The 8,632-nt window shown below is 59.6% G+C and overlaps 1 long non-coding RNA gene across 3 annotated transcripts in view; it reads right to left on the bottom strand.

Annotated features, from left to right (window-relative positions):
• Window positions 1-8,632, bottom strand: part of LOC105301627 — a 28,010-nt gene that overhangs the window by 9,129 nt on the left and 10,249 nt on the right. For 2 of the 3 annotated variants that reach the window (XR_896745.2, XR_002776081.1), the window contains exons 2-3: window positions 3,502-3,580; window positions 2,205-2,400 (exon numbers count right to left, since the gene is read on the bottom strand). This is a non-coding gene — a long non-coding RNA (uncharacterized LOC105301627). Of the gene's footprint in view, window positions 1-1,933; window positions 2,001-2,204; window positions 2,401-3,501; window positions 3,581-8,632 lie in introns of all 3 variants that reach the window. The other variant, XR_002776082.1, reaches the window with a different exon arrangement.

The raw sequence follows: 8,632 nt of genomic DNA, 5'->3' as shown, positions 1-8,632 counted from the left end.
TCTAAGGTCGACTTGGGCTATTCCACCCAGAACTTCTGAAGAAGGATTTCACGGCTCTAATAAACAAAATCTTAATTTAGCGACTGCACGATGGTCACAAAAACGTGAACCATCACAGCTGTTGTTTTTCACCCACGTGCACATGGAAAAGAATTCAAGGGACCGTCTCCCTGCGGACGGCGCTGGGTTTGTGACAGCCAGGCGGCACTCACACGACCTCGTAACCTCATCGTCCGCCCGCTCCCCGCAAGAAATCTGCACTTTTCCCAAAACGGAGGCTGAAGTGTGTTGGGGTAAGTCCCCCAAGTGAAGGGCCGACGGCTGCCGGCACCATCGGAAGTCGCCGCTCGTCAAAGGCCGGCCCGCAGGGCGTCAGGCCCTTACGGTCCCACGAGGCGGACTCTGCAGGCAATGAATGGCGGCCGCTCCTGCCGACGCCGGCGACCATCCCAAACACGCACGGAAGCCGATGCGAGGTGGCGCCTCCCACTCCGATGGACCCGGCAGGTCACACGGGCCCCTCGGCGTGGAGACCTGGAAGGTTTGTTATCTGCACGGCTGAAGCTCCACGCGACACTCGAAGCCACTACAGCGCTGCCGCCTCTGAGTGAAGGAGATTTGAGGCTGCGAGCGCCTTTCGCCATTGTCTGCAAAGCCAGAAAGGCCCACCCCCTCCCTCCCTGCAGAGGCGGATGGCACTTAGAGAAGAAAAATACACCGTCACCCATTTTTATTTGAGAAAACAAAAATGTCATTTGTTTTCGTGCTACAAGTGACAGGAAGTGAGGACCCACAGACACGGTGGCTGTGGAGGAAGGGCCGAGGAACCCCGGAAGACCCAGGCTTCCCTCAGACGGACGAGCGCGGAGGAGATGACGGGACACGCACGGGGGCCCCAGGGACCAGGGGCCCGGCCCCAGCCACCGTCACGTCGGCACCGACTCTGCTCCCCGCGGCGAGGGAAGGCGTGCTCCCCACCTTACCCCGCCCCACGCACACGCGCCTGAGGGCTGCCCACGTGGGAAAAGGAGGAGCCGTCGAGTGCAAAGACACGGACGCATCCTGCCCACGAGACGGCCACGTGACAAAATCCAATCGATCCGAAAAACGGGGATGAGACTTTCGATTGTGCGAGCAGAAGTCTGCCGCGTGGGGCACAGTCGCCTGCCCGCTTCAGTCTCAGCCTGAGGCCCTACCTCCCTTTCTCCCCTCAACCATCCGTCCCTCAGACCTTCGTCCCCCTGACGTCAGACCCCTGCAGCGAGCTGTCACCATCACAGGGTCACTTCTCTGCCCGGCTCCGTGGGCGCAGCCCCCGCGCCCCCGTCTCGAGCGTACCCTCCTGGTTTCCAGGGGCCACGTCGCCTCCCCCCTGCCCCGCAGGCCCGTCCTTCCCAGGCCCCTCGGCCAGCGACCCCCTCAGCAGACCTGAGGCGTCTTCCACGGCTTCCTCCCTCCCTAGCCTCTGAGCTGTCATCCCCCTCACTTGGCACCAAGGCCATTTCTTTGCTGATTCCCAAGCCCAGGCACCCAGTCCTGCTGCTTTCTCCTAACGGTCTGCCCTCCGCGGCTTCGGCTGCCGGCCTCCCTCCGACCTCCGTGGTCTCCCCCTCATCCCTTCTCCACATGGAGCCAACGGCTCCCTTAGCACAAGGGGGAGCTCCCTGCCATGGCTGACCGGCTCTCGTGCGGTCAGGCTGCTGCCCACGGCGCCCGCCTCTCCAACTCCGGCCACGCTGCCTTGGACTCGCCACGCTCCCGCCCACCGCAGGGCCTTTGCACACGCTGCGGCCCGTGGCAGGAAGCCCCCTCCCTCTCTTCACCAAGTCTTCCCAATTCAGCTCAAATATCGCTGTTCCGAGGAAGCCTGTCCCTGCCAGCACCCTCCCTACCCAGTCTAAGGCTGGGCCCGGGCGACCCGCTCTCATTGTACCTGCGCTTGTCCTGTGAATGAATGACGGTCACAGCGGTCCAGGGGAAAGATGACAGGGCCTGAATGACTGAGCCGCAAAGAGGGCATTCAGGAGGAAGGCGATGATGTCAGTGCCTCAAATACACCATGTGTCATCGTCAGAGCCGAAAAGGGAAGACTCTAAAAAGCCTTGGTCACCTGATCCTCCCACACTGAGAAATGGGGCAAAAACATGCTGGAGGAGGAAGGAAGGTACGGTAGGGCTGGCTACATATTTCCATCTGCCACAGACCTGAGACGGGGATCCTGCAGCACACGAGAGGCCGGGGTGTTTCCACCTTCCTCTCTCCGGGCACTTGGAGGCCTGCCCGCTCACTGCGAGTCCGGTTCTGGTTCTGGCTTCGTCACGGTGCGACTCAGTGTCTCCATCCCTTCTCCAGCTAAGAACGGGGGCTCATCAGGACACTCTGCCTCCTGCAGAGGCTGCTCTGAGGAAACGGGGCCCCGTTTCAATTACAAGCAGCACTGGCCAAGGTCTCACCGCGTGTGAGCCGGGAGCTGGACTAGAAGCTGGGCAGTCAGAGATGAAAGGACCCCGTCCTGCCTCTGACAGGGGCAGGCCTGAGGGCGATGGGGACACGTAGCTCAGCAATGCGGTCCCGACAGCTGCGTGCCATGCGAGAGACTGGAAATAACGAGGGGATCCAGGGCGCCTCCCTGGAGGAGGCGACCCCCGTGCTAGCCCGGCCGAAGCGAAGCATCACACAGCAGGGGCCATTTTCTCAGCGTATGCCTCGGATCGCTCCAGAACCCCCGAGCAGACTCCCTCAGGCTTCCTTGTTCACGTCCAGTCCCTGGAGTTTTCTGGCCTTTTACCCCCGGCTACGAGTCTGTGAGATCTAGAATCATTCCCTCTCCGCAAATGAGACCCTCTCACACAGATCTGTCATCAGGGCTCCTGATCACAACCGGTGACAAACGCACAGACAGAAATCGCCCTGTCCGCAGCAGTCCGACCCCAAAAGCAGGTGTCCCCCCCAGGAAACGTCGTTTCCCCGGACTGCTGGCTCTACACAAAGCTGCAGTGAGCTTTCCTGCTCACTGTAACGTCACTACAAGCTGAGGCTTTTGAGAGCATCACCATCATTCAGAAGACGTATCTGGCTTATGATGCAGCAGGCAGCTAAAGACTATTTCACGTGGCAAATGCAGACATATTGTGCACGATTCCTACGACTCGGCACAGGCAGCCAAAGCCTGGGGGAGACGTGGAAGTGGAGAGCATCCCAGACGGAAGGAAGGAGAAAAAGGAAACACGCTTTGCAACCCCCCCCGCCGACACACACCCCCTTTCATGCGAATCCAAGTAACACACGCCTTCATCTTCGCATCGGAAAAATAACTGATTACATGCAAACTTCCACAACACAATCACCTAATAGCTTAGCGACTATCCTAACGAACGACAACAGAAACGGAAAGGGTCTCTGTGCGGGAGGCGGGGGGAGCGAGGGAGGCGAAGCGAAGGGCGCTGCGCGCCCGCAGAAGGGTCCCCTCCGCAGCGAGCACGGCCCACGCCACGGCCCTACCTTTTCGGAGAGATTCAACAAAGCGCTTTCTTCCCCGGGACCGACGCCTTCATCCGCGTAGGAGCAATGTCAGGAACCTCTGGGAGGAAATGGGCTGCATTTGTATTCTGCTCAGAAAATGTCATCGCAGATCTGTTTACCTTAACCGTGGACCATGATTCAGCCGTGACAACTGTCTTGCATACTGATCGATTTATTTGCGGCAAAATTTCTAACGTTAACTGCTTAGGCTCTGAAAAATCAGTGATGTGGGTGTCTCGTGCAACCGCAATATACATTTGAACTACACGGATTATCAAAACATCTCAGGGCATGTCAGAAAGGACTCCTGCAGCCATGCACAGGCGGGCCGGACCCCGCCCCTTCTAGAAGGCCAGCACAGCGTTCCCGAAGCCCTCCGCGCAGAACATGCGGAACAATCGTTAGGGGGCCAGGGGGTCAGAGCCCAGGTCCTTGCTGTGTGTGTTCTGAAGGGCAGCTGTCGACAGGTGGGCTGGGCAGGGGTCTCTGCGGGGCAGGAGGCAGCAGACACGGGAGAGGCGGCCAGCGGATCCAGGACAGGAGCAGAGGCAGGTCCTGTTTTCACCAGCCGTTCCTCAGCCTGGACACTCAGCCGCGTGCCTGAGCCTCTCCCAGGGCTCTGGCATCAGGAAACCGGAGCCAGTCCTGAGGCAGCCTGGGGAGACGCCGCCACCTCGGCTGGCTTGGGGGAGCCCCAGCCCCATGGGCATGCACTGTGCCCTTTGGGACGTGGGCCCTGCTCCGGCGCCCACGAGGGTGTTAGCGCCACATCCCACTAGTGCCCAAGCCCACCCTGCTGGCTCAGTCCCAGCGTCCCTGCTCTGAACTTTAGTAAGAGGGTAAAAACCAAAGACCCAGCAAGAAGGTGGGTGACCAGGAGTCCCAGCGGGGGAGAGGGAGGCTGCTGCGGGGGCCGCGGACTGCAGCACGAGGGCGGGAGTGGGCGGCACCCCGCATGGGCCCACCTTCCAACCACAGCGGGACGCCCCCACGACCGGTCACGCGGCCGGACCCATCGGGGCCGTGTGGGACTCACCCCCACAGAGAGGACAGGACAGGACGCCTGGGCCGAAAGGCTCGCAGTCTGTCCAGGGGTGAGCCGCCCCCAGAAGGCTTGGAGCCTCTGCCACAACCCAGGTGTGTCCCACCTTGGGACCAAGCACAGCAGGACAGGCCTCGCAGGACAAAGCGCCAGGTGCGGGCTGGTGGGGGGCGGCTTGCAAGGGGCTCAGAGCTCTGATCCGCGATATTCAGAAATACGTGAACAGCCACGGGGCGGTGAAGGGGCGAACGCTCCATCGAGGAGGAGCCGCTCAGGAGACGGGACGTGTCTGCCTGGGGTGGAGTCCCTCAGGCAGGGCGAGAGGGGACACTGTCTCCAGACGCGTGGGTGCCCCTCCCGTGCAGAGCGAGAGGCCAGCTCTGGGTGACTGCAGAGGCCGCGGCACAGCGGTCAAGGAAGGAAGGGTCAGGAAGGAAAGGGATGACTGAGCCGCGTGCGGACAGTGTGAACGTGGTCTGAAGTTGAACAGGAACCCAATGAATGGAAACGTTTCATATGAAAAGCTAATAAACTGTGGAAAACCCACAGCGATAAAAATCACTCAGCCATTAAGTGCCACGATCTCAAAGAAGAACGTCACGGGAAAACGCTGAGCACAAAGTCACGGAGCCGGACACGCAATCTCACGTGCAAACACGTCTTTGCCGGGGACCCGCCGGAGTTCAGCTTCCGCCACGGCGTCTGCCCCAGAGCTACCGTGTGGCCGAGTTCTGAACGCCTGCCTCGGCCTCTGAAGGGACGAGCGGTGCGACACCTACTTCAAGATCGTTCCTGGCACGCCTGGACGTGTGAGCACACACGCGGCGTGCCGCGGGAACCGACTCCTCCGGTCTGAGTGGTCGCTTCCCAACGTAACACGCACTCCACCCGAACTAGGGCCGAAAACGTCCTCGTATGTACATGTTTCAATTCTCCCAACCGGATGATTCACCAGTAAAAAACGTATAACGTGTGATAATCCGTGGCCATGTGGCAAAAGCTATTAACTTTATGTACAAAGCCAATTATTAAGGACTTCCGTATATCTCAATGTAAAAGGAAATGGGGAAATACACAAATGTTAAGAAAGAATGTATTAGCTTACTACCCTTAAGAAGCCCGTTATACGCTTTTTTGAACCCAGATGTGCATAGAGCCATGAGTAATAAGTCAAAGCAGAATAAAACATTATTGGGGTATGCTGTAACCAACATCTTTTTGGAATCGTCTGCTATCCAGGCCTTCGATAACAATAAACCACTAGGATTTTTAAAATGTGACGACCACTAATAAATAATACTAAAAGAGTGGCAAGCCTGTTTTTGCTAGAACGTCAGATTTTCACTCAGTGACGCTATATTCGGCTTCCGCCTCCACCTCAGACATTGACTTTGATGCTCAGATATTCAGCATTTTGTGCAGCCGATTTAATTCCATGCAGTAGAGGGAGACATGCATGTGTGTGTGTCTTGAGGCAAATACACTAAAAAGGAAACAAAACTAATAGCTGAACGGTAAAATGACATGTGATTTTTTTCCCACTGACTTTCTATAATCTCTAAGGTTTTAAAACTCAGAACAGAACGTTCTTATGAAGGGGATACAGGGCAGGTGACTGAATCGAGTGCAAATGAGCAGAGCCAGGATGCTGGACTCCGTGGGCAGCTGCCTGGGGACCCGGAACACAGAGCTGGGGGTGCGCCACACAAGCCTGCGGCTGTGGAATGGGGCGGCCTCCCACGGCTCAGCGAACCTGCCCCGGGAGGAGGGGGGCAGGCAGATGCGGTATCTCCTGAGCCGCCCCAACTCCCGGATGCCAGGCAGGCCTGTGAACCCTCCCAGCAAGGCTGCGCAAGAAGCATCATCATCTCGTTCCCAGGGGTGATAATATTTACTGTTTTCTGATATGAACAGTAGTAGACGGACGTGGTAAACCCAAAATATTCAGGAACAGGTAAAGAATGAGACCGGACAAGTGGGGAAATTATGGCATTGTGGGGACTGTACCCATTGCAGCTCCACCCAGGGGGCTTGGCATCAATCGGGGAAAACCAATGTCGCGGAATTTTTCTGAAGACACACAAACCAGGCACCTGCCCACGGCACCCCATCCCTCCAAACAACGGGATGAGACCAAAACCCCAAACCCCAAACTGTCCCCGCGAAGTCAGCAGCCTTGGGCCTCGTGATCAGCAGAGCCGTCTGTCCTCTCTGAAAGTTCCAGCAAGGAAACGCTGGGGACCCCTCCCGCCCCTGCTCCCCCTGCCTCCACACCTACGGCGCCCCCGCTCTGAGCCGGCTGCATGGTCTGCCCCACCCGGATGACGCGTTTTCAGTATCTTCCCTGGAGTCTCAGCTTGTCCACCTCTCGTACCCTGTTTCACTGAGGAGCCACCAGTCACTGCATTTATCTGAAGAAGCCGGGGGCCGGGCTGCAGGTGCGCCAGGCGGTGCTGTGCCTGGCGTGGCGGGACCTCAAGAATCTCGCGCCCGGGCCGCGGGAGGAGCAAGGCCACCCACCGCGCCTGCATCTTCCCGCTTTCATCCACGCACCGCCAAATGGTACACTTTTCTACCTCTCCGGTCTAAGGAGCACCTAACGCAGCCTGCCAGGTGGGCCAGCTCGAGAACCTGAAGCAGGACGCAAACGCGGAACGGGGCCCTCAGGCCTGCGGAGATGCGACAGCAACGGCGAGCTCCACCAAGACGGTGGGAGGGACACGTGCAGTTAGGGTGTCCAATTCCCAGCCGGCCATGGAGGGCAGGTCACTCGTTCACCTACTGCCGTCTGCTCCCTAGCCACCCGGGAGGGGTCAGAGAGACAGTGGAAAGAAGGTGCACACGGGGCCAGACCTCAGCTCTGCTGCCTGCTGCCGCCTACCTAAGCTGTGAAACAGGCTATTAAGCCCAGCGGTCAGGAAGACCTTGTGCGCTCGGGGCCCCAGAAGCCCTGGACCAGGTGCGTCAGCCGGCAGTGGGCATGGGACTGGCTCAGCTGCCTCCACGGACTTGAAGGGCCAGCAGCCTTGGCAGCACCCAGGGGTGTGTCAGCAACGCTTGGCTCAGGCCCTCAATCCTACCTACTGACACAGCCCCTGGGACGGCCAGCCCTCCTGGAGATTCCAAGCAGGTCAGGTTGAGCCACTGAACTGCCTGTGCGATGGCGCCACCTCGTGGCCAGCAGGCCTAACAGCCCTCCGTGATCACGGGGACCTTCAGCCTGGACAGCCCAGGGAAGCCGGCCGGCCCGGCAACGCAGGAAGGCACAGGCCGTGCACTTCTGTCTAACTGTGCATTCCCAGCACGTGAGCGCCGTGATTAGTAATGGCAGACAGGTAATAAATGTCTGCTGAATGGACGGGTGAAGACGAATACCCCTCACCGAGGAAGGCACGTGTCCTCACCCCGGTCTGTCCAGTCCTGGGACGCAGACTGCGGCCCAGTGGGGCCAGGGAAGAGGTAAGAAAGGACAGGGTGCCAAGCCACTGTCTGCAGAGGCAGGTGCCTGGCACCCAGGCACAGTACTCAAGATCGCAGCAGACAGAGGCCACCACCAGGGACCAACTTGGGTGGTCAGGCCCCATCCAGTCTTCCCAGAGCATGGGAGGGGTCAGGAGGGAAAATCGTCCTTGGGTGATGGGACTCCGGCCCTCCCTGGCTGCCAGGGTGACGGGGCATCACCGTCTGTGCTTGGGGGCAGGACCGGGGCAGGGAGTGCAGTGAATGGGGCAGGTGGGGAGGAGGACAGTCACGGCAGGGCAGAGGGAGGCAGCCTGAGGCCAGGGCGGGGGAGGCAGCCTGAGGCCAGGGCAGGTGGGGGGGCAGAGGGAGGCAGCCTGAGACCAGGGCGGGTGGGGGGGCGGGGGAGGCAGCCTGAGACCAGGGCGGGTTGGGGCGGAGGAGACTTCCTGGGGCTGTCAGGAAGGTGACAGCAAGGGCAGGGCTGGGCCGTTCCCAGCAAGGAGACGGACGAGGCTCCTCGGCAGGGCAGCTCATGAGCCTGCAGGTGCTCAGGGCCCCAGCACCCCAAGGTGCTGAGGGGCTCCCCATTCGCAGAAGCCTCCTCTT

Source organism: Pteropus vampyrus, unplaced genomic scaffold (assembly GCF_000151845.1).
Source record: "Pteropus vampyrus isolate Shadow unplaced genomic scaffold, Pvam_2.0 Scaffold245, whole genome shotgun sequence".
NCBI classification, from domain to species: domain Eukaryota; kingdom Metazoa; phylum Chordata; class Mammalia; order Chiroptera; family Pteropodidae; genus Pteropus; species Pteropus vampyrus.
The sequence above is the reverse complement of the archived record's forward strand: the minus strand, read 5'-3'. Positions and strand labels throughout refer to the sequence as shown.